The sequence below is a fragment of the Hemicordylus capensis genome, chromosome 4 (assembly GCF_027244095.1).
Source record: "Hemicordylus capensis ecotype Gifberg chromosome 4, rHemCap1.1.pri, whole genome shotgun sequence".
NCBI classification, from domain to species: Eukaryota; Metazoa; Chordata; class Lepidosauria; order Squamata; family Cordylidae; genus Hemicordylus; species Hemicordylus capensis.
Window position 1 is genome coordinate 301710830 of NC_069660.1, and position 26017 is coordinate 301736846.

The following is a 26017-nucleotide window of genomic DNA, read 5'->3' on the forward strand; positions in this document are numbered from 1 at the left end:
TGCTGATACACCCAAATCAGCAAATTATGGGTTTGCGCTTACTCAGCTTCAAAACCATAGGAGGGAGCTTCAGGTAGGGAATCTAAGCATGTGAGGGGAGGATACAACTGAGTGTCACGCATATAACATCAAACTATGGTTTTGCAACCATGGTTTTGTAAACCACCATGAGGCCCCATTTGCACATAATAGCAAACTGCGGGTAGACGAACCCAAGGTTAATTTTTGTAACCATGAATCGCATCGCAGACATTCGTCCAACCATAGCCAGGCAATCTCCAGTTTCAGGATAGGGGAGCCACTCCCACTTCCTGATTCACCGAGTCTGCATTCCAGCAAGCTCCATAGTGCTTGTGTTGCCAGATTGCCAGAATGTCTGTGGGTGGCAGCCATTGGCCATGATCTTCAAGGGGGCATGCTGAGCATGATCGTGCCTTTTCGGAATGGACTTTGTCAGGTTTTTCTTTGGTTTTTGCTTTGTTCGGGGGCCAGAAAATGGGAGCAGGGACAGCACTGTTTTCTCTCTCCCCACTGCCCCTATACTTGTGGGATACACAAATCATGATCAAACTCAACGGAAGGGATTGTCTGCAGACTGCAAACAGGAAGCAGTCCCGTGAAAATTCCAGAAATCCCCCTTCCCCACCGGTGCTGGCTTGGCTTTGTTACTAGAAACGGAGGGGAAGTGGTGGGATAAACGAGCCTTCATCACTGCCTGGAGGTGAAGCAACTTCAATCTGTTCTGTCTAATGGGATGGCTATATTTGCATCCCAGCCTTCCCCTGGGTGTTTTCCACACTTTGTAATTTGTAATGCTTAAAGTGTTGCAAAGTGTAACGGAATGAGGCAGTGGTTTGAAACTCTGAGTGCAGCAATTCTCAGGCAGTATTAAATGCAACGTGACAAGGTTTTGCCCGTCACTGCAGCAGTTTTTCCAAGTAGGAAGCATCCATAATCCACCTCTGGAACACATTCACTGTTCCCTCCTCTTCCTCAAGTTCAGGCCAATGGGGTTGCAAAGGGAGAGGGGGATTGCTGACATGACGGAACTATGGTTTTAAAAAAAACAAAAAAAACCCCTTAGTGCTCTTACGCAAATCCACTATCGGGGGAAGCGCCGTTCCAAAATGCATTTCGTCATTGCAGCCTTGCATGAGCAAAGATTTTAAAAAATTAAGAAATCCAATGGTGGAAAAGGAGGGAGGAGGCTGTGGGGAGGCAAGCGCTCCTCCAGGGAGGGCAAGCAATCTGAAGATTGAGGGGGGGAGAGGGCTGCCAGGGAGGAGGTCTGGTCTCTGTGCCCCACCCCCACCCCCTCACACACGAGCAAGAGCAGTGGCTCCTCTGGGACTGGCAGTTGCAGGCTTTCCCTAACCTGGGCTGACACCGCCGCCGCTGCTTCCTCTCCCCATCAGTGCCGGGCTGGCAGAGGGGCTCCAGAAAAGCAGCGGCTTTGCAAGGGGGAGGAGGGGGCACGGAAGGAGGGAGGACAGCCCTCCCCACCCAATGAGCCCTCTGGAAGGAGAGCAAAATCAGTCTGAAACAATTATTTCATGGACAGGTCAGAGAGGGGTTGTAAAATCAACCAGTCCTCTCCCTGCTATTGCATGGAAGTAAATGATTTAGTTCAATGGTTCAAATGATTTAGTTCAGTCCTCTCACTGCTTTTGCATGGAAGTACATGATTTAGTTCAATGGGCTTCTTCTTCAGTAAAAGTGCTCCGGCCAGCGGAGCTTGCTTGCAGCACGCTTTCTGAAGGGGAGATGGGAAGGGAGCCTCTCGCCCTCCCCGCCTGTGTCCCCTTGCCTTCCTGCCCCTGCCAAGCAGGGAGAGAAGCAGTCAAATAAGCATTATTTCATGCACGGAAAAACCGTCCACACCACCACACGCTGCAACGCAGAAAATGCAGAGCAAGCCTCCCTACAATGGAAAAAACCAGCTACTTTCCTCCAATGCTACTGCAACATCATAGGGCCATAATGCATCAAAGAAACCCGAAACAACGCATGGGAAATATGTACAGCACCCCAGTGACAACACAACAGCCGTGATGTCAAAATAGGGGCAATACAGAGGGGCACTTAATGGACACGTTAACGATTACGTTGCAGCGTGTAATCTGGAAAACACCCTGTAAACCTTTACTTTCAGTTTCTTGTGTGTATGTATTGCCTCCTTTCCCACATAAGACTTGCATACATCATTGGTAGAGCGTTGGTTAAGCTATTTCTGTTATCAGAGCCCGTTCTTTGTGGTTGCAAAAGATAGGGCTTTCCCCCTCCTTTTTTGTTTTGTCCTAGCTCTTCAGGTTTTTATTTCTGGGGCTGACTCTGGAGTTTTAACTCTCATTTTCCTGCTGCCTTTTGATTGAATTGTCAATTGAGTTGTTTATCTGTATACTTTTTTAATTCAGTAAAATGCTTTGAGGGATATCTGACTGAAAGTGGCATAGAAAGGCATTAAATATATAAGATAAACCCACACATGTGCCTGTAGCTGTCAGCTTTCTCAGCCCACCCCTGCCCCATTATTCAGGAATAATAGTTTTTGCCTCTTTGCAATCCTCTCTTATTGTGTTTATTTTCACTGGAAATACTCAAAATAATGAGAGAGAAATGTCTCAGTAGGAAAGAGCGAAACATCTCCTCTCTACCTGCTAGCCTTTCACTCAAGAATGCAGTCTCCTATGGCTAATTTCCTTTGGAGGTGGGAAGATTGTGGCAAAGTTACAAGCAACAGCATGTTATGAGTAGTTTAGCCCAAAGAGAGATGAAAAATATAGATGAATGTGAGCAAATCCAGTTATGTAGACTTCATTGTTCAGTTGCTCTTTCTGTGCTGCTTGCATAGCCCTAAAGCTACTGTTACACATTTGTCCTACAAATTCAGCTTTGTAAAAAGAAAAAGGTGGTGAACTGATTGAAAAGAAGATCCTGACGATAATATAGGGAATTTGTGGTGGGAGAGCAGCTTTCTAATATTATGGTACCCGAAGCAGTGATGGTACTTAAGTGGCCTGGTTTTGATTTGTTAATCTTCTTAAATGGTTTTCCATTCCTGTTCCTTCAAAAATGAATCATCCCATTCATCTAGGTGCTTTCCAGATTAGCTCCTCAAAAGCAGCAAAATGCTTCAGTTCAGGCAAATCACATTAGAAACGTAAACAGCAGGGGGAGCAGTCTCGATTTGGTCCCTTCAGTAACCAATGGAGTGCTCTGCTCCTCCTCCTGTTTCTTTTAGGTTAGCTATAGGAGTGTGTTTGTGATCAGGATTGGAACTATGGCACTTGGTTGGCAGAAGCTTTAAAGCTTTGCCCCTCCTGCCATGGTCTCAGGGGCGTATCTAGGGTAGGTCAGGAAGGGCACGTGCCCCGGGCGCCAGTTGAAGGGGGCGCCATTTTTTAAAATTAATTTTAAAAAAAGAAATGGCCACCGAAAACAAAATGGCCACCACACATGGTCAAATGGCCTCTGTGAGGCCCTAGGCCATGCCAGGCCTCTCAGAGGCCATTTGAGCATGTACGGTGGCCATTTTGTTTTCAGCAGACTTTTTTAAAAAATTATTTTAAAAAATGGCTACCACACATGCTCAAATGGTCCCTGTGAGGCCCTAGAGGCCAGAGGGGGAAGGGGAAACCTTTGCAGACACCCACCCCATGGCCTTTAGGAAGCCCCCCGAAGGGGCTCCAGGTAAACTATTTTTAAAAAAATTTAAAATGTCACTGTATACATTAGGGATGTGCCCAAATAGGCTTCGGCACCAGCGGGGGTACTACTTTAAGGGCGGGGAGGGTGTACTCACCCCCCCGCAGCGTTTCCCTCGCCGGAGCTCTCCAAATTTCAAGCCCTTCGGTGCAGCAGCGTTCCTCCCTGCCTCCCCATTCCCCCCATAGGCCGGAAGTGGCCGGAAGTCGCGAGCGCGAGAGTGCCCATTGTGCGTGCGTGCGCATGGCAGGCAGGCAGGCACGTGCACGCACGAGAGGTGCACGCACGCTCGCGACTTCCAGACACATCCGGCCGATGGGGGGAACGGGGTGGCAGGGAGGAACGCTGCCACACCGAAGGGCTTGAAATTTGGAGCGCGTCGGCAGGGGAAACGTGGCGGGGGGGTGAGTACACCCTCCCGAGCCCTTAAAGTAGTACCCCCGCCGGTGCCAAAGCACCGAATCCTGCCCCAGCGCCGAAACATTTTGGAGGCCTTTACAATGGCCTCCGAAATGTTTCGGGCACAAGCCTAGTATACATATTCAGATTGGCACTATGTACAGAGAATCAGGGCTTGTGAATACTAAGCTGAAGCTTATGAGCTAGGAGTGCATTCATTTGCTCTTACTTTGCTTCTTGTGATAAGTGAGTTAAATGTGTCTTAATAATATTAATGGTGAGTTTGTCTTTGAATCAGTGTGAAATCCTTGAAAGGCCCACTGGGAGTTCCTTGCTCTCTTTCTCTCATTTTAACTGTCTTTCTGAAATACTAGAATATGTTCCAAGCAGTGAAACAGTTTACTCTGCATATCCTTTAATTATTTTCAGAGAATCTGGGAAAAGTCAAATTCTCCATTTATTTTTAAAGCTTATGTAATAGTGATGCATAGTAGAGAATTAGACAGGCACTTCTGTTTAGTTTTCCAAGTATACCTCCACATAGTATTTGGGTATTTCATGAGCCCCAGCATAATGAAATTTGTAGTTTTCCAGCATTTTTGGGTCTGGCTACGTCCACTACTAAATAGTTTTTGAAATATTAAAAGATTAACGAGCTTGACTTGTATTTTTGAGCTGATATTATGGTAAAGTTATCTGAAAGATGGGTGTCAGATATTTGGACAGGGGGTACAATTTCAGTGCTTGCCCTAGGCGCTATTTTCCCTAGATACACCTCTGCATGGTCCGGATGGAAACTGCACTCCTGTTGCAACTGTTAGCCCCAGGAGGGAAGCTTCCATAGCATCAACAGTGGCTGCTAACTGTGGCTGCAGCCAGTCTTGTTGAACAGATCTTACATGATGCATACATCTTCTGTACATGCAACATTACTGGGCTGCTGTACCCTTGTATGTCAGCCACTGTATACTGCAGATATCAATCAATCACCTTTATTCAGTCGTAGACCAGCATAAGAACAATAATATACATGAGATACAAGCAGGGAATGGGAGATAAAATATAAAATATAAAACTGCCGTTATCAAACTATAAAAGTATGGAGTAGTAATAAGGTAGAAAAAGATTTAAATTTAAAGTATAAAATTTAAAATAGATCTAAGATTGTCTATGAGATAGAAGTCTATGTCCTAGAAAATAGTGGACCAGAAGGGTAGTTAAAAGTACTTAAAAATAGTTAGTTTAAGTACTTTAAAATAGTTTAAAATAGTTAATAGTTTGTTAGTAGGAACAGAGAAAACAGGAGACATTCAAAAATGAATAGCAGCAACAAACACTTTCTGAGCAGCAGCAATCTTTCTGAGCAGCAAGGACTTCGAAGATCAGCTGCAGGTGCCTGTGTGATCAAGAATGTGACCAAGCCCAGATGTGCAAATCACTGACAGAATCACAGAATGTGACTGACAGAATGCGATCACAGAATATCAGAATGTGATCATCGGTGGAATCACTGATGTGAATGTGAATGTGATCACAGAATGTGCCGAATGTGATCACAGGATGTGCAGAATGTGATCACAGAACGTGCAGGATATGATCACAGAATGTGAGTAGGATCACAGAATGTGAATGTGATCACAGCATATGATCTAGCCCAGGTGTACAAATGACTGGTTAGAGGAGTTGCTAAAGCTGTGCTAAGGCTAAGATTCTAAGCACATTTACCTGGGAGAAAGTTGCATAGGAATCACCTGAAATTCCATCCAAGGAAATCTATTTAGGCATTAAAAACGAACAATATGTTATCTTGTTATGTGCAAGAAAATCTGCTGCAGTAGATCATATTCCCACCAGGTTCAACATGACAATCAAGACATGTTTAAAGAAAATTGTGATGAGTTTGGATGTGGTTGAATAGCAACTAAATCTTTCTCAAGGACTGGGGAAACGACTCAATAAAATTGAGACATCTGAAGTGGGAATAACTGTCTAGAAAATTCTCAGCTACGGTGATTTATTTGCTGTTTGCTTCAAAAGATATGAAAGATTTTGCAGAATGGAGGGAGCAAGGAAGCAGCCAGACCCTGTGTGAAAGAAGCAGCATACTGGGTGTTCTAAGAGCAGTCTAGTCTAGTGATTTGTTGGTGTATTTGCCAAATGGTTAGCAAATTATGCCTGTCTTCATAGGAATATAGGAAACTGCCTTATACAGAGTCAGACCACCGGTCCATCTAATTCAATATTGCCTACAGGGACTGAACCAGGGGCGTAGCAAGGTTGGAATGGGCCCAGAGACAAGATTTTAAAATGGGCCCCCCACTCACTGAAGCTCAGCTCATGAAGTAAAGAAATCTTAAATGAGGCTGAATAGTGGTAACAAAAAGCATAGTAATATATATACCTATGTGCCATAGAACATCATCCTAAATTATTTTTTAAAAGGTTCTGTAAATTGTGGACGATGCAAGTCATTTAATGGTACTAGAGAAAGACATGCTGTTCTGGTAGCTCCAGGTCTTAACACTCACATCAATTTTGGAGGATGAATACAACTGAAGGAAGCCTGGGCGGGTGCACGGTTGGGGGAGTCAGTCATGTGACTTGCCTCTGGGGAGGCCCCCCAAGGCAGTGGGCCCCCAGACAACTGTCTCCCCTTGCCCTATTGTAGTTACGCCCCTGGACTGAACCTTGGACCTTCTGTATGCATGCAGATGCTCTTCCACTGAGCTATGACCTCATTCCCTAAGGGGAGTATCTTACAGTGATCACATGTAGTCTCCCATCCAAATGCAAGCCAAGGTGGACTCTACTTAGCAAAGGGGACAGTTCACACTCACTGCCACAAGACCTGCTCTCCTCCCCATGATAAGATGATACTCTTTTTCTTGGGGCAATTTACAAAGGTCAACCGAGATTCCTTTGCCACAGTTCTATCTGCTTCTTTCACTATGCATCATGAACATGCACTCCACACACCAATGTTGACAGCAGAAAGGGCACTGGAGCAGGGGGGATGCTGGATTTTGGTGGAAGACGCACCTTCAGATCTCCACTAGAGTGCAAATTACAACTCATGAAACAGGAGACAGAATTATAGAATTAGAGAGTTGGAAAGGACTTTGCAGGAAACTGCCACAACATCCCTGATTGGATGGCCATCCAATCTCTGCTTGAAAACCTCTAACAAAGGAGAGTCCACCACTGCATGAGGCAGACTGTTCCGCTGTCTAACAGCTCTTACTGTGACATTCTTCCTAGAGTCTAGCCTAAACCTGCTGCTTCCTTGCAATTTCAACCCATGAGTTTCAACTCTGCTCTCAGAAGTAATAGCAAACAAGTCTGCTCCTTCTTCTATGTGACACTCCTTCCTTTATTTGAAGATGGCAATCATATCTCTCTTTAGTCTCCTCTTCTCCAGGCTAAACACTCCCAGCTCTTTCAACCACTCCTCATATGACTTGGTTTCCAGATCCCTCACAATCAGTGTTCCCTCTAAGGTGTGCCCATGTGCACATGCACACAAGTTTTTTAAGGTCCGCTCAACTAATTTTGAATCCCTCTCTGGTTGAATCTGGTTGAAGGCCCCGCTCTGAATGCACATGCACACATACTGCTGCCTTGATACTGCCACCCAGAACAAAACTCATTCCACACAGAGATGAAAAAGGTTAGAGGGAACACTACCACCATATTCATTGCCTTCCTCTGACCCCGATCCAGGATATCAATACTCTTCTTAAAATGCAGTGCCCAGAACTGGACTCAGAATTCCAAGTGAGGTCTGACCTGTGCAGAATAGAGTGGAGCGCTTCCTTCTCATTATCTTGACCCTGTACATTGCATCTTTCACATTTACCTCAAAGCAGTGGCTGGCAGCTCCAGTTTTCATCAGAGCAGCAGAAAGAGAGGAGTGGGGTTATATATAGTGGGGTACACTCACATTTGTTCCACTATGGGATTGCCATGCAGGAGCGGAGCAACCATTGAGCGAACGGGTTCAAAGAACCTGGTCCGCTGCCCCTCAGGGGCCACACCTCGCGCCCCTGACATGCCCCCTGCATCCAATGTCAGATGTGGGGGTGCAGTTTAGCTCTTGCATCTGGACATTGGATGTAGGGGGCATGGCTAACCACTCTCTACGTCAGATGCTGATGCAGGGGACGGGGCTAGGTGGACTACTGCAGCAGGCTGAACCTGGGCCACCACTGGCCTCCCTCTGCCCCTGTTGCCATGGGCTCATCTCCCAGTTGAGTTTGAATTCTGCTCAAAGGGCCCCTCTCCCTCCATCCTCTTTGTCAGGAACTTACCCTGATACCCCTCCCAAGTCCAGGGAGGTGACTTGTTTATAATGATTTTTATATCAACTGTGTCACCACGTTCCTGGAATTTAATCGGTTATTACTTCCTTTCGCTGCCGCCATATGATTGTCGATTACCCTACTCTCAGTAAATAACCTCTCAGTCACATCACCTTGCGAGCACAGGATAGGCATATATGTTCAGTGCATTAAAAAAGAAACAAAGCTGAAAGTGTAGAAACAAATAAGAACGAGTTTGTTATTTATAAAAGATGGAAATAAGGATCTCTGCAAAACCGGGCCCATAAACTTCACTTAACAGTGTTGCCAAATAAGCCAGCTGCTAGACTCAACACAGTGTATCTTGACCTTCTTTCTAAATAGATCTCTTTGGTATGAGCTAGAGCTTTCTGGTCCCCATCCTACTCGGTACCTCACCAACTCTTAACTAACTCTTCAACTGTCACCAACTGATTCTTAATCAAATCTTCCTCCCAGCATTCTATGCATGGTTGCTATGGCAACTTCTCTCCCCCCCCCCACCCCCCGCCAGTACTTTGCATGTACATTTCTTCACACTCCCACAAAACAGACTAGGCACAGAGGGGTGTGATGCAATTGACTTTATTTATAGTGTTGGGGTTTGTGATTATTTAGCAAAGCACCAAGGAAAACCACAGGGCTCTGTGGGCACCAGGAGTCAGAATCGACTTGACGGCACACACTTCACCTTTACCAAGGAAGCTACTACTCCAGTTACAGAGTGCAGAGTTTAGTTGTTGCACCTGTTTAAATAACACACATGAAGAGCACGGTAGAGTTTAAACTAAATAGATTTCTTGGTGAAGTACATTGGAGATAGGAAAGACCTATCCTATCTATCAGCTACATAATGAATAGGGAGGGAGGGGGAGAGAGAGATGTTTCCATCTTCTCTCTAGGAGGAAAGGAAGAGGATTGGCTCACTACAGGAAGTACCTGAGGAGTCAAGGCAGGGGGTCATAGAGTAGAAGCAAGCAGGGACACTCACTAGCCTCCTCTACTCCCAATACCCCTAGTGGTCATTAGGATAGTTGGTGCAGAAGGTTGATGCACTGGAACTCCATCTCCAACATATAGCAGCCCTGAAATGCAACTTTGCTGGGCCCTGGCTGGATAGTGATGCTACTCCTACGTGTTGGGCTCATTCCTTCCTGGCGAAAGGGGTCTCATGTGTGTCTGGGTCAAAGACTGGAAGCCAGAAGAGTGGAGGTGGCTCGGTTGGATTAGCTCCTCAGTCATAGGATAACCAGGTGCTGCAGAGCTGGTCCCACCTCTTCCGGAGCATCTCCCACCATCCACCCACCTGAAGCACCAGCCGTTCTTTTGATGCCCAGCCACAGTGGGTGCCTCCTCCCAATCTCCATCCCTGATTACCAGCTCTTGGGGCTTGTTGTATCTCAGTCATTCAGTCAGTCAATCAATCAATCAATCCAAGTGTATTAGTCCGGTGACCATTTCCCTGCCATGGTCAAACGAATACCCTAGTGCCTACTTGCCCTGGCCTGCTATCCACACCCTCAGCCCAGGTAGCAGTGGTGGCAAGGCAACCTTGGCCTTGGAGACGTGGCTCACTGGAACTAACAGCCATTTTGGTGGTGATTTACTACTACTATTATTACTACTAATAATAATAATAATAATGTTTATATACCACTCTTCAACAAAATTCTTCAACAAAATTCTTCTACATAGAAAAATAAATAATACATAAATAAGATGATCCCCTGTCCCCAAAGGGCTCTAAAAAATCTAAAAAGAAACATAAGGCAGACACCAGCAACAGCCACTGGCGGGATGATGTGCTGGGGTTGGATAGGGCCAGTTGCTCTCCCCCTGCTAAAAAAAAAGAATCACCACTTTAAAAGATGTCTCTGCTCAGTAAGCAGGGGTGTCAGGCTGGAAAACAAACCTCCCTCCTCCTGTGTGTCTGCTTCAGTCAAAATAAAGGTTCCAGCACATGGTTTAACGCAAAAAGGAAAACATCAAGCAATCTGGTCATCTCCTGCATCTCATATAGTTAGGTCCAAGGATGCGCAGAGCCAGTTCACACATAGCCTGGGTGGGTCGGTTGGATGTACAGTGGCCCACAGGAATATTCAGACTCCTGTAAGGTAAAATGTGTTGTTGAGTCGGTGTCGACTCCTGGTGACCACAGACCCCTGTGATTGTCTTCGATAGAATACAGGAGGGGTTTACCATTGCCATCTCCTGCGCAGTATAAAATGATGCCTTTAGCATCTTCCTATATCACTGCTGCCCGATATAAGTGTTTCCTGTAGTCTGAGGAACATACCAGCAGGGATTCAATCAGCAACCTCTGGCTTGGTACTCTAGTCAAGTCATTACCCCGCTGCGCCATTAGGTGGCTTCTTCAGGCTCATGTACGCACCACATTATAATTTTTAATGAGAAGCTATGTGCATAACTTCCTGTAAGAGCAGGTATTGTCTCAAGCAAGCTGCCCTGGATGTTTTGTGTAGGCACAGGATAGCAATCATAAAAAAAAAAAAAAAAAGCCTAACAAACTAAAACACACACACCCCTCTCCAGGAATAGCTTCAGTCACAGCTGAGAACCCTAGGAGTGGGTAGCATCTAGCCAGTGGCTGCTGGTCGCTGGTTGTGCCCAATCCTCTCCAGGAGCCAGGACAGGCATCAGTCCTCAGAGCCTCAGCTGCCCAGGAGCACCTTGTGTTGATCTGGCCCTGCCTTGGACAGCTGTCAGTTTAGACCATCCTGAGCTCCCTCTTTTTGCTATAAAGCAGGGGCTCCCAATTTGGACCCCCAGATGTTGAATTTCAGCTCCCACATGGGAATTTTTTTATTCGCCTTGCCCTGTATGTCCCAACCCAGATCTTAAGAACTTCTTTGGAGGCCCTCCTCCAAGTGCCCCTGCCAAACGTGGTAAGGCAAGTGGCTACTAGGGAGAGGGCCTTTTCAGTGGTTGCACCTCATTTATGGAATAGCCTCCCCAGTGATGGAATAGCCTCCCCAGTGACCCTCCTCACCTGGCTTCATCACTTTGTTCTTTTAGATGCCAGGCAAAGACCTTTTTGTTCACTCAGGCTTTTTAAATTTTAAAATCTTGATCTGATTTTAACTTATTTTTTTTAAATGTCTTTTAAATTGTTTTGTTTTGTATTTTGTATTTTATTCCCCTCCTCCACTTCTTGGTCTGTTGTGATTTAATGGGTTGTGTGTTTTTATCTAATGTTTTAACATTGTGTTGTAAGTCGCCCAGAAAACAATTTGTTATGGGGCAGCTAACAAATAAGTTTATTATTACTCATTATTATTTATTCCTCATTTTTCCCAGTAGCCAGATATTAGCTGTTTGCCCACTGCCCAGGAAGTGAAACACACACACCAGAAAGCATATTAACATTTTATTTAGATTACATTAAAGATAGGTTAGAAAAGCTGATTTTAAGAGGTCTACACATATTAAAGAATTCAGTGGGCATCCAAAGTACACTGACATGTATTAGCTCTAGAACTGCCACACCATCATCCCAGCCACCATGACAGTTGTAGTCCAACAACAACATCTTCAACTACAATTTATTGAGGCTGGGGGTGATGGGAGTTGTAGTTCAGCAACATCTGGAGTACTGCAGGTTGGGAACCCCTGTTGTAAAGCATTGTGTATATCAGGCCTGCTCAATTTAGGCCCCCCAGCTGTTTTTGGACTACAACTCCCATAATTCTCAGCCACAGCAGCCAATAGCCAGGGATTATGGGAATTGTAGGCCAACATCTGCAGGAGGGCCGAAGTTGAGCAGGCCTGGTGTATATTGATGGCATCATATAAATAGAAAGATAGTGACTGATGTACTGGGCAACATTATGTGCACATTGCAATGTAATGTGTGTGAAGTTGCACTAGAGCACTCTTGCACTTGCACAAAAATTGCACAAATGGAGTTGTGTGACAGTACAGCCATTGGAAATAATGGTCATACCACCCCACAGCTGCATGTGCGCAATTTTTGCGTCTGTGCAATTGTGCAAACATTACATTGCAACACGCATGTAACATTGAGCAGTATGTCAGTAACAACAATAACATAGGTCCATAGGAAACCAGCAGGGATTTCAGATCAATGAAATCCGCTGAAAGCCTTCGAGTTGCCAGCCATTTCTTCAAGCCTCCCCCATTTTACTCAAGGAGCAGTCCAAATCAGTATGGAAGGATTTTTCTTTGCTTTCCTGAAAAGCATAAATTCACCCGAGAAAATAAGAGTAGGGTTTACAGAAGCCTTTCCCTAATAAACACCAAGAGCAGAAGGCTGAGACAACCCCCTACTGGTAAAGTAGCCCCTCTCCCAATTTGCCACTATAGAGATTTATCATGAATAAAAGAGAAGAAAACGTTTCTTTCCAAGCTGATTCAGTGTTTTGGATTATAGTTAATATATTCTGGCAAGGCGGTCAGCTGTGTTCAAGCATTCCAAAACAGGAACAGATGTTTCCAAGCTTTATCCCCATCCCAACACTGGGATTGAGTATCCCCATTGAGTATCCCCAGCCGTTCCTGCAGAGGGAAGTCAGCAGAATGTAGGACTTCTTAAGTGCCGGAGGGGTCTTTTCTTTAAATTAAAGGGTGTGTGGAATATGTTAACTTTGTTTCAAATTACCATGAATCATTCGGATAGGTGAACACAGTCACTTCATTTCATCCGCATGGCCTCTGTTCATGATAAATAGGCCCAGTGTGTTTCAGACTCTGCCATTCGTGATGACTTATTTATTTATCCCATGTGAGCATTGATGTGGGTCCCAGGATGCTTTTGCACATGCCAGAGACTCCCATTATGGGGGTGGAGACAAGATAAAAAGGGCAGGAAGTAGAGCAGGAGGGGCAGAGCATTGGGTGTGGCCAACAAAAGAGCCGAAGTTGGGCTCTCTTTAGCTGGAGCAGGACACCAGGGCAAAAACACTTTGTGCCCCGCACCATAGGGCCAGGATGTGGGTTGGCTCCTCAGGTCTGACTGCTCCCCCCACCTCTTCATGGTCAACTTTGTGCTACTGCTAAGGGAAGAGGTCATGACTTTGTGCTGAAGAAGCAGGTGTGACCCACTCTCACCACCACCCACCTGACTAACCACACAACACAGCAATCCACAGCACTTATGTGTGTTATTGTACATACATAAACATGATTTGTGTGATATCTCCTCTCCAGGGCGTATTCCAGATTACATGTTGCCATGTGTCCCATAAGTGCCCCTCCATATTGCCAGTGTTTTGATATCGCGCTCGCTGCGCTGTCAGCAGGGTGCCTTCCATATTGCCAATGCCTTGTTTTGAATTTTAATGATGCGTTATGGCCTTATAATGTGGTAATTGCGTTGCAGGAAATCAGCTGTATTCTTCCATGGTATGGAGGCTTGCAACGGAGTTTATGTGTTGCAGCGTGTTGCAGGAAGGACAGTTCTTTGCCCCGCCCTTACCCCACCTGTGCTTGCTTCCTCCGCCCCCTTGCCGCAGGGAGAGAAACAGGCAGGGAGAAATCTCAGCTTTCCCCTCTTTTCCTCCCCACAGTTCCCAAACCCCACACCACCCTCCTCCTCCGCTTGCTTCCAATATAACTTGAGCTTGTCAGCATCGAAGGGGATGGAAGTGCAGCTGAGCAGATTTCTGAATCCAACCCTTTCTTGTGCAATTTTACTGAAGGGGAAGCCCATTGAACTAAATCATTTACTTCTGTGCAATCCCACAGCCCTCACTGGGGGAGCGCTTCCCTCCCCTCCACCTCCTCCCTCCTATTTGTTTGTTTGTTTGTTTGTTTGTTTGTTTGTTTCTCTGGAGGCGTGCCAGTTCCTGTCTTTCCCCCTTCCTGGCTCGCCACAGGATTCCCTTTTGCTTCCAACCCCAAATAAGCAGTTCCCTTGTTCTGCCACTCCAAAGGATCTCCTCATGCACCCCACTCCCCCTCTTTTCTGTTTTTAATTTTTCCCTTGTGCAAAACTGGCATGATGCAAGACCGAGTAAGATTTTTGTTTTGGAACAGCACTCCCCGCCTGCCAGCAGATTTGCGCAAGGCAGCCAGGAAGTCACCCAAAAAGTTATCATGTCACCCCCATCATAATTCCATTGGCCCAAAATGGAGCAGGAGGAGGGGCAAATAAATGCATTTCAAGGAGAATATGGACAGTCCTGTCTTGAAAACATGTTGCAATGGGCAGAAAATATTAATGGCCACCAGCCTACAATGAAGTATTGAATAACACTTTAATGGTTTTAAACCATTGCACTATTCCGTCACATTTTGCAATGTTTTACCCATTGCAAATCTCATAGTCCAGAAAATGCATAGGGGTGGAGCAGCCAGTGTTCCTTGGAACACGGGCCCGCTACACCCCTGAGGCCCTCTATCATCTCCCTCCACCAATATCCCACCAGCCAGCGGCTCCTCCTACTGCTCACTGCCACCACTGGCATGTGCCCACCTGTCTCACCCTCCACTGCTGCCTCTGCCCCTTGTCCTCTGGCCCACCAGCTGCTCTGGCTGCCCGCTCTTCCTGCTTCTGGCTCCCAGCCATACGCTGGAAGAGGGGGCAGGCAGACAGCCAGAGCAGCCAGTGAGCTGGCTGGCACTCTCGTCCTGCACCCCGTGCCACTGAAGCTTCTCTTCTCCTCTCACCTAACTGTCCATCTGCTGAAGGAAAAAAGAGGAGGAGAAATGAGGGTGAGGGTGAGGAGGAGGAGGAGAAATGAGGTTGAGGAGGAGGAGAAATGAGGGCAAGGAGGAGAAGAAATGAGGGTGAGGAGGAGGACAATGACACAGCAGCAAGTGTAAAGTCAAAGGCAAGGCAAAGGCTTTGTGGTCAGGTCTGCTGCCACCACTCAAAAATAAAGTGGGGGGGGTGGAATCATGTTTCCTGTCTGGCTACACATCCTTGTCCCCTTTACCCAGAGTAGCTAGGCTTACCGGGTCCAGCCTCAGAGCAGGGACGGGGAGGGGGTTGAGTGTCACCTTGTGCCTCCTCCATCCCAGGCTGCTTGTTCCTTGTGTCTGTCCCTCTCTGGGGACCTGCCACCAGCCACCCTCTCATCCCTGGCCCACTCCTTATATGCCTCCTCACAGGCTATGCATCCCCCCCCCATTATGGTGCCAACGCCCCTCTTTATTCCCTGTAATTGTTTATCCTTTACAGCTGCTGCCAATGCCTCTCCCTCCTCCCACTCAGGCCCCCTCCCTTCGGGAGGTGTTCTGCTGATGTTATCCTCACACACCTCCCCTTCAGCCCTTTCAGGGCTCTGTCCCTCCTCCGTCAGCTCCACAGCCAAAGCCTGGGCCCGCTGCGGGTCACAGAAGACCGCTGGAGCTGTGTCCCTGCCCATCAGATCTCCAGCTATTGTTGAGCTACAACTCCCATCATCCCCAGCCACCATTTATTGTGGTTGGGGATGATGGGAACTATAGTTCAATAACAGCTGGAGAGCCAATGTTGTCTACCTCTGCTCTAGAAAATACAGCTTTCATCCTGCATATTTAATTTATTATTTTTATTGGTTGATTGTGAGTGAGTGAGTGAGTGATTGCTACTTCAGGAAATCATCCCTTCACTAAAGCAAGTATTGTTAGTGTATGTAAAAACAGTCAATCTCACACTTCTGCTATCTTGCACTTATGGTTCAAACAGTTTCAGACTTTGTGCTTGCATTTCCTCCCACATTTTATAAGTAAAAACACATGTGGGACATGCCGAGTCTCATTGCAGACTTAATGTCTATACACACACCAACCAGGAACCTTGTGTGATTTTTGCAGAGCCACTTGCTAGCCAACTCTTGGCAGGAATAGCTTGCTCTTTTTTCCCAGTCACAAAAACGGAATGATGAAAAGGATGGGTTCTTCTGAGAATGCAAGAGCTGGCCAGCAGGTGGCACTCTGAAAATTGCACAAAGTCCCAGCTTGTCATGTGTACAGAAGGTAAGAAAATACTAGGAAGTATTGAGAAAGCCTGTAGCAGCATGTATAAGGGAGTATGATTGTGCTTGGGTTATGCGCAAAAGCTTTGAATATCCCACACTTTATTGCCATACGGTAGGGGACCAGAACATATTCAGTGCAATCCTGTGTGGGTTAACTGAGAAGAAGATTCCACTGTTTTCATTGGTGTTTAACTCCTTATGCACAGGGGCTATAGCTCAGTAATAGAGCATCTGTTTTGCATGCACAAGGTCCCAGGTTCAATCCCTGGCATCTCCAAATAAGGCAGAAAAAGACCCATTTGAAACCCTAGAGAGCCCCTGCCAGTCAGTGTCAAAAATATTGAGCTAGATGAATTGATGGTCTGAGTCAGTCAATGGGAGCTTCCTGTGTTTGTCAGAGTGCATATGATTGCAGTCTTAATTCCCAGCTCACATTTATATGCACCTACAGTCTAGGGATGTGCAAGCTGGCTCGATTCAAACCATGGTTCAAATCGAGCTCGCCTGGTTTGGCCAGTCCGAGCTCGAACAACACCGGCCTGCCAAACGGGGGTGCCGGTCTGAGTTCGAACCGGATCGGGCTCAATTTTAAGAACCTGCCTCTGGGCCGGTTCGGGGATACTTGTAAAGCGGAATCCTTTAGGATTTCTCCAAACTTCCCACCAGCCTCCTTAAAAACAGCCTGGACCGGCTGCAGCCCATTTTGAGCCTCTGCACATGCGTGGAGGCCATTTTCATTACCTCCATGCATGCACGGAGGCCCGAGCCGGGCTGCAATTGGCCCGGGCCTGGGTTGTCATTCAGGAGGCCAGCAGGGGGCACATATGGAAAGAGTTAACACACAAGCACATCCCAGCACCACGATCCGGGTCAGATGCACCTTCTCCCCTGAGCTGCTATTATGCTTCTTAAACAGAAGATCCTATCATGACTCTCCCGATGTCATATCCAGTTACACTCACAGTAGTCTCACCAGCTTCAGTAGTTGTTACAGCCAAGAACTGTGTCTAGACTTCCAGCCTTACCTGGAGCAGGTAATGCCAGACAACAGGATTTACTGAGGACCTTTGCTGCAAGTTCGAATTTGCTCCAAAAAAACGATGCAAAAAATGGATTTATTTTATTTTACCTTGGACATAAATCAGGCTATGCTCTAATGCTCAACAAAAAAAACCCGAATCATGTCCATGTTCCCGCTAAGGCATGTGCATGTACATGAGCACACATTTTTTGATGTCCGCTCAGTTAATTTTAGATCCCGCTCAGATTGAATCGGAAAGGTCCCACTCTGAATATATGTGCGAACATGCTGCCTTGATACCGCCACCCAGAACAAAACTCATTCTGCACCCAGATGAAAAAAAAATAGAGTGAGCACTGGTCTGGAGTGTTCCTCGATAGCTCACAGGGACTTTGGAGTAAATCTGGACAATATGTGAATGCACACCCACCATTCCAGAGGAGAAGCAAGCTAAAAGCCCTGTCTGGAAATGTTCCTGCTAATGTAAGCTATCTCAGCTTTAAGCATCGCTTATGAAAATGTCCTAACACTGGGTGCAAAGCTCACATGAGGGACGGGGGCAGGGATCTCCTTGAATTGTAAGACAAGAGCTCCCTCTGTTGTTTCAATTTGTTTTCATCTTAGACTCAAGAAGAAGAAGAAAATACAGGAAATATCATTACAAAAAACCACATGGTCAGATATATCTTCCAAATGCAGGTATTTGTTTCTTTTGCCCTCAGTAAGACAGGAGGGAAATTCCTTTAGATGTATGGCTTCCTATTAGGATAGATCCTCTCTTGACTTCTACAGACCCTTAGCCAAAAAGGGATAAGGTGGTCTAGGCAGGGATGGTGCCAACTGGCACCAGGCCCTGCATCCCCCTCTCTATGGTGCTGGCAGGCTCAACTCAGCCTACCAGGCAGGCAGATTGGCAATGACTCCTCCTCTCCATCTTGGAGCATGGTCATGTAGGCTGAGCAGTCAGTGGGGGCACATGGCACTTTGAAGTCTCTGAGACTCTTACTCTGAAGGAGACCACTGCTACCTTTCTCCAGTTCCCTACTTCCTTAGAAGTGCTAGAATTGGGATACTTTAACCTGTGGTAGTGCTATTTAGATAGTTGGCTGCTAAACCCAATCTCGTAAGGAGCAAAATAAAAGAGAAAGTCTAGCCAAGAGGTATAAGGCCCATTCACACATCATGCCCAACACTCATACAATGAGTGTACAGATCTGTACACAGTTACAGTCATTCACATGTTATGCCAAACACAGGCATAGACGTATGCTTCCTATCTGTACCATGCATTTGAAGGGCCTGTGCCCAGGTTCACTTCTAAAATGAACACAGGTACAGTCATTCACACAAGCACATGTATGAGTGTACAGACATATGCACACTTGTACAGCATAATATCTGAATTGGGCTATAAAGTCAAGCTCTCCTGTAGCCAGTGGCTTCTGGAAACATTTCCACAACAATGTGCCTGCCATGATACTCCTGTGCAGGGGTATAACTATAATAGGGCAAGGGGAGACAGTTGTCTGAGGGCCCACTGCCTCCCCCCCCCCCCGGCAAGTCACATGACTGACTCCCCAAGCCACGCACCCACCCGGGCTTCCTTCAGTTGTATTTATCCTCTGAAATTGACCTGAGTGTTAAGACCTGGAGCTGAGATAGATAGATAGATAGATAGATAGATAGATAGATAGATAGATAGATAGATAGATATTATTTATTATTAAAACTTTTATACCGCCCTTCCAAAAGGCTCAGGGCGATAGATGCTATACTCTTTGTTACCACTATACAGCCTCTTTTAAGATTTCTTTACTTCATGAGCTGAGCTTCAGTGGTGGGGGGAGCATTTCAAAATCTTCTCTCTGGGCCCACTCCAACCTGGCTACGCCCTGCTCCTGTGTACATAGCATTGTTCACACATTAAGGTTAAAGCACATAAATTATGTGTATAGTGTATGCACATACAGATCAATATGCACTCACAAATTATACTCAACATTCCTACAGAAGTACACTTCCTATCTGAATCCTACATTTGAGGGAGCCTATTACCCAGATTCACTTTTAAGGTGAACAAATGTACAGTCATCCAAACAAAAACATGTACAGATGCAGACATCATGCACAACATAATGTCTCAATAGGGCTCATGCTGATGCGGATTCTGAGAGTAATCCAGAAGGCATAGTCAGTTCATGGGGTACCCTGACCAGACGTACCTCTTAGGCCTCAACGTGAACCAAGGTACACAGACGAACACTCCCCCATGGCTGCATATTGCAGGGAAAGACGGGCAGTGGCAGGCCATCTATCTTTCAGGGAGCTTCGTCTGCCTTGATTGATCTTCCCATCGAGGAATCTCAGGGTTCCCCAAAACACAGTTTGAAAAGCCGCCGCAATAGCCCACATACTTATCTTGGCTGTCATTTAAAGGAGAGCCAAATATAATATTTCATTTAAACTCTTCCCCCTCCTGCTGAGCTGCACAATTATGCCCCCAGACTAGCATTCTGGGATAAAATGTAAAAACACACTGAGAAAATCCCAAATAGTATTTTGCTTGGCTGAAGGCCCGACGTTTGTAGTCAAAGTGAGTGTTCTGTGGATGTGTTTCCCATTAACATATCTTGCTGGTTAAACTTCATTCACTCAAGACCCAAGAAGAGACCATTCAACGGCTTTATCAGTTTGAGCTGAACATCGCTCGGTTTCTTGGCTCAATTTGCACTCAAATTACTGCTTCGTAGAGAATAGTCATAACAACCTGACTTCAAGGTTAGCCAAAGATTTCCTCCCCTTGTCTGCGTTCTTACAGGACCACACCAGGAGGACAGAGGCAGGCTTCGTTTCCAAATTTTGAGTGCATACAGATAAGGATGCAATCATCCTAAGCAGACTACTGGGGAGTAAACCTCATTGAGCTCAGTGGAGCTTACTTCTGAGTAAACATGCTGGGGACTGCAGTGCCTATATCTACAATGGTACAACTATTTCCTGGGAGTCAGGAATGCCATTTGGTGAGGGAAGAGCTAAGTCCCCCTTGGGGCATGGTTAAATCTTGATTCCCCAAATCTTGGGAGTGTGCACTCTCCACCCCCTTGCCCACTCAAGCCTTGGAAAAATTCTACCTCCAGTTGCAGTAATTGGTTTTGATATCCAAACACTCTGATCTTAATTAATTCTATCCAAATTCCTTGAAATAAACCAAGATCTGAAACCCACTTCAGACCTTGAGTTTATTTCAATAAATTTAGTTAGAATCAGGGCGTAGGGAGGTTACCGTCAGCCCCCTGGCTCAGGGTGCCGCCACCACCACCGCCGCCTGCCTTCACAAAAGCCTGTGCCACATGTCTGCTAGGGATGTGCATGAACTGAGGTTCGAACCATGGTTCGAGCACTTTTTGGGCAGTGGGACCGGGAACTTTTAAAAAAAGGAGAGGAGATCTTTACCTGCTCTTCACCCCCCCATGAAGCTTCCTGCTGGGGCAGTGTGCGTCCCTGAAAGTCCCACGCGGTGTCAGCACATACATGGCATCCGTGCATGCATGGGCACCATTTGCATGGTCAGCAACACCACGCTGACCATGCAAATGTGCCATGTGCATGCTGATGCTGCGCGGGGCTTCTAGGGGCACCCGCCACCCCAGAAGGAAGCTGCATGGGGCACTGGAGAGCAAGTAAGGACCTGCTCTCCTTTTTCATAAAGTTCCCAGTCCCCCTGCCCAAATGTGCACTGCAAGGTTGCCAGGACCCACCCAGATTCTGACCCAGAGAAGACCCTCTCGGAGGAGGAGAGGAGGAGGAGAAAGAGCACACCAGAGCTGAGACCCTGGCTGAAGCGAATGATGCCTATATCTGATAGATCCTGAGTAGCCAAAGTGTGTTGCCCTCCCTCACAGCCACCCCCTCAGAGGCTGCTGCAGCATGTGAAACCGAAGGCTATATCTGTGTGGTTCTTCCTGCCCCCTACCAGGCTCTGTTGGACTAAGGAGACAGAATGACGGGGCAACATGGTAGCAGTAGCTGTGGGGATTGTTCTCACAACTGCGGCCCTGAGTGAGTGGTCTCTCCCATGTTCCTGAATGTTTTAAATCAAGAGGCAGCAAATTTTAAGTGCTGGGAATAGAATAATGAGCTATATGAGTCACTAATGTTATCTGGTAGGTCTCCTCAAAGTTGTATTATTAAAGCTATTTTCTTTTTCTCACATTTATGTACATAACCATCATAATGTTCTCAGGGCAAACTAGTTCTCTCTCACACACCACACAAACGATTTTCCTATTAATTTCAAATATTCCTGGGAAGCATTCTCAAGAGCCTCAAATCATGTTTCTCAAGGCCTGCACAACCTTAATGTCACATGCAAATATTTTTGTGCAGTTTTTCAAAGCAGCAATAGACTGGAAATGAAGCTTTTAACTGGAAGTCTGCCTTTTCTGGCAGTAGGTTAACGAAGGGTAATATTTCCCCCCACTAGGGAAATGCTACAATTAAAGAGGCATGATAAACAAATTCAATGGACCAAATTCTTCCTTTAGCAGACAATGCAATGCACAAAAGCATCAAGTGTCATCTGCCAGATTCCAGATTCTGAATATTGGATGACATACTGAGCAATGTTATGTGCAGTACTGGCCCAAAACATTTAGCTGCCAAAACATTTCAGTGCACCAAATGGCACAGCACCCCCTTCCTTCATCCCCCTTTCCCTTTCTTTCTAATCAAATCACACCACCACTTCTTTCCTTCTTTGAAATCTCTCCTCTTTCCTTCATTTTTCTATTAACAGGAAACTATTGATTTTTATAACTGCTTAAAGAAGCACATGTGAAATTCAGGATTTTCATTTGGTTCTCCCTCTGTACACATACAAGAACACGAAGCAAGTTCACTTCCAAGTCAAATAAGCACATTTGACGAATGCCCCAAATCCTGCTTCCTAAAGCAGGCCGCTTCATGGCAGGCCTGGCCCTGACAGTGTTAATTCTTTCCAAGGTGGTAGTATTTCAAGGGTTCAGAAATTCTAGAATGCCTGAGAGGGTTTGATCAGCTAGCTTGAGGCGGACCTTACATGAGGGAGGCAGTGGCTTCAGGCAGCAAATTATTGGGGTGCCAGCAAGATGCCCCCTGGCAACACCATTGGAACAGCTCTTTGGGCCTGATCTAACCTTTGCAAACTTTGCAAGGAGTGCCCCTCCTCACACTCATTGCAAAGCTTGAAAGAAGCAAGAGGAGATCAGAGGTGGCTGCTGGCAAGCTTCCCCCCTCCCCGCCTCCTGCGCCACTTTCAAATGTAAGAATTTTATTTATTTGTTTGTTTGTTTGTTTATTTATTTATTACATTTATAAACCGCCCCATCCAGAGGCTCTGGGTGGTGTACAACAACTTTTAAAAAGACATAAAAACATACAATTCAAAACACAGTGCTATAAACAATATAAAAATAATTCAAAAACAATTAAAACCATTTAAAACCAATTAAAATACTTTTTTAAAAAAAGTTTTACAAGCCATGGAAGGCCAGGCCAAACAAATAAGTTTTTAGGGCTCTCTTAAAGGCTGACAGCAAGCCTAAACTGCAGATATCTGCCAGGAGTGAATTCCATAGACCAGGAGCAACTACAGAAAAGGCCCAGTTCTGAGTCGCTAGCAGACGCACCGGTGGTAACTGGAGATGGACCTCTCCAGCTGACCTCAACGAGCGATGGGGATCATTGATTTTGAAAGGGGGATGGCCCCCACCAGGGGCATATGGGGCAAGGCAACATTTAGTGTATCACCTCAGACTCACAATGACTTAGGCCAATGACTTAGGAAGAAAGAGAGGGCAGGAGAAAGAATTTTGTCAGGGAGGAGGAGGAGGAGACTTTACAATAACTGCCATCCAGCAAATATTACTGGAGGCTTCACTTAGCTGTTGGCCCCCTGCTAAGACCTCTGCAGATGCTTGACAAACCTGATCCTTGAGACTGTGTCCATCATGTTATTCTTTTCTGAATATTCCTTGTTTTTGGTTTAATCTGCTTGTTTTCCGAACTCTTTATATGCCTCAAGTCATGCATTTTCCAAAACCATATAAAATACATTATACCTTTTAACAGATGAATGACGGAGGCAGACAGCTATGTACTTGCACACGATTGTTCGCCCACATGATGCACTGCATTACAGCTCTTTGTAATGCTGCGCTCTGGGCTGCTGCAGAGTCTAAACACGGCCCTGATGCTGGTAAGAATTGGCCATAGTGCTAGCAGCACTTCTGCAGTCTTACATAGGAACATGTAAAACTGCCACATACCAAGTCAGACCATTGAGCTCAGTATTGTCTACACAGACTGGCAGCAGATTCTGCAGGCAGGTGCTCTTCCCATACAGAGCTTCAGCGGGATAATCATTTGGGTGCATGCTAGCCAGAATAGGGAATCATACAGAGCCACAACAGCAGCCTCATCCCATGACTGGGCCATCCCTTGCTTTCTCAGGCCATTCTAGCAGCACCATTCCGGCCCCTTCTTGATTCCCCTCCGCCTCTTCCTCCTCGCAGCGCCGGCATCCTCTCCTTCGCTTCGTCCCTGAGCTGCACCCAGTTTTCTCCATTTCGAAGAAGGGGGGACTGCAGAAGTGCTGGTAGTGCTCTTGCCCATACTTACCACCGTTGGGGCTGGATTCAGAGTCCCCAGCAGTCTGGTGTGCAGCATTAGGAGCTGCAATGCTGCGCATCATATGGGCCAGTGAGTCTGGTATGCTAGTGGGGTGAGAGAGAGATTCCTGCCTGCAACCTTGGAGAGGCCGCTGCCAGTCTGTGAAGACAATAATGAGCTAGATAGACCAATGGTCTGACTCAGTATATGGCAGCTTCCTATGTTCCTAGGTTGAGCTGGATAACCTATCCGGGCTTTAAACACGCCAATCCTGGAAGCAACTCATAAGTGACCACAGAGCCAAGCTTTTAAAGTGCAAGCTGAAGGAGCTAAAGTTGGCCGTTACCAATTGCCTTGGCACCAGCTTATCCTTGCTTGTTGGACACACAAATCCATAAATTGCCTTTTTCTTCTCCATTGGCTGATAAGTGGTATCAAATAACTGGGATCAGCCAGGAAGAACAGCTTAATCTAGCCACTTCACAATGCCCCTTATCTGTTCCAGCGGAGGAAGAGGTCAGTAGCTGTCAGAAATAGTTCCAGGAGATTATGGCTGGGAGAACTTGTCAGCACATCCTCAAAATTAAGTTCTGTCTTCTTTAACCTTTGCCCAGAGAGTGGAGTCAAACTGACCCACAGAGGCAGGCGGAAAAATTAACAAAGCTTTCATTTCTGTCTTCTACAACAGCATGTTCCATGTATTTCCCAACTTTAATGTGAATAGCACCTTCCTCACTTGCATTACCTTTTAAAAAAAAATTGCATTGTATACCAACAGTGGCCTTATTCAGGCATTTTTTTAAAATATACAAAACTGTACACAAGTACAACTGCCCAAAAGCACTCAGGAAGTCCTGCCCCAATGTGTCACTCACACACATCAGCTGCATTCGCACGTAACGTGAAACTGGAGGTTGCCGAACCCGCAGTTAATTTTTCGAACCATGAATCACATCACAGGTGTCCGTCCAACTGCAGCCCAGCAACCTCCGTATTCAGGGCAGGGGAGGCCCTCCTTCTTCCTGGTCCACCGAGGCCTCATCCCAGCAAGCTTCTTAGCATTTGCATCGCCAGACTGTGGGCAAGGCATTAGGATGTCTCCAGGGCAGCAGTCATTGGCCGTGATCTTCAAGTGGGTGTGCTGAGCGCAATCATGCCTTTCCGGAATGGATCACCCACCTTCAGCAGGGAAAGGGCATTTAAATCCCTTTAAATGCCATGCCATGCAAGCCCTTCCTCTGACAGTGGTTGCACCACCACCCTCGTAAGAGCCCTGCAACAGAACAGTCTCACACAAGCACAATTTCTGGCAGTGGGAGGATGCTGAGGGGCACTGTTGCTCAGGAAAGGGAAGGGAACATATTGACTTCCTAGGAGGGAATATGTATATGTGGGAGGGCAAAGGATTCTCAGGACTGGCCCACTATGACCTAGGATAATCTTGTGATGGCTCACTCTGGCAAAGCAGTCCATAGAGACCAAACCACACTCCTGCCCCCATGGCGGCTTGCCGCTTTTGGACTAGCACTCTCATGAGAAGGCCAGTCCACTGGGGAGGACCTTAGGCTTGCTAACCTTAGGTCTTCCATCAGACTGTGTGCTCATAAGTTGAGTGATCTAAAAGAGGGGGCTTCACTTGGTTGGGGCCCCCATTCTCTCTGGTTAATGATATAACGTTTACACAGCCACCCCCTCCTCTCCAGGGAAGCCTTTCATACACCCAAAGGAGATTTTGACACTCCATGTGTCTGGTCATAGCTGGGTGAACAGACGGGAAAACACCAGGACTGGGGATAGATCTTTACTCTCATTCAAATTTCCTAGGTTTGGGGCAGTGTTGTGCTGTGTGGAGATCTGCTGCCACGAGGAACTGCGGTAGCTGGAGCCCCGGTTGTGTACAACCCCAGTAGAGTGGAGTCGCCATTCCAGGCAAAAATAAAGATGGGCATGTTCAAATGGGTGGA

General features: G+C 46.4%; 1 long non-coding RNA gene across 5 annotated transcripts in view; it reads right to left on the bottom strand.

Annotated features, from left to right (window-relative positions):
* LOC128323877 (uncharacterized) overlaps positions 1 to 26017 on the bottom strand; it is a 206957-nt gene that overhangs the window by 133016 nt on the left and 47924 nt on the right. The window contains exon 5 of one of the 5 annotated variants that reach the window (XR_008306507.1): positions 22723 to 25232. The exons of the other annotated variants lie outside the window; for them this stretch is intronic. This is a non-coding gene — a long non-coding RNA (uncharacterized LOC128323877). Of the gene's footprint in view, positions 1 to 22722; positions 25233 to 26017 lie in introns of those variants that run through there. 5 annotated transcript variants of the gene reach the window in all.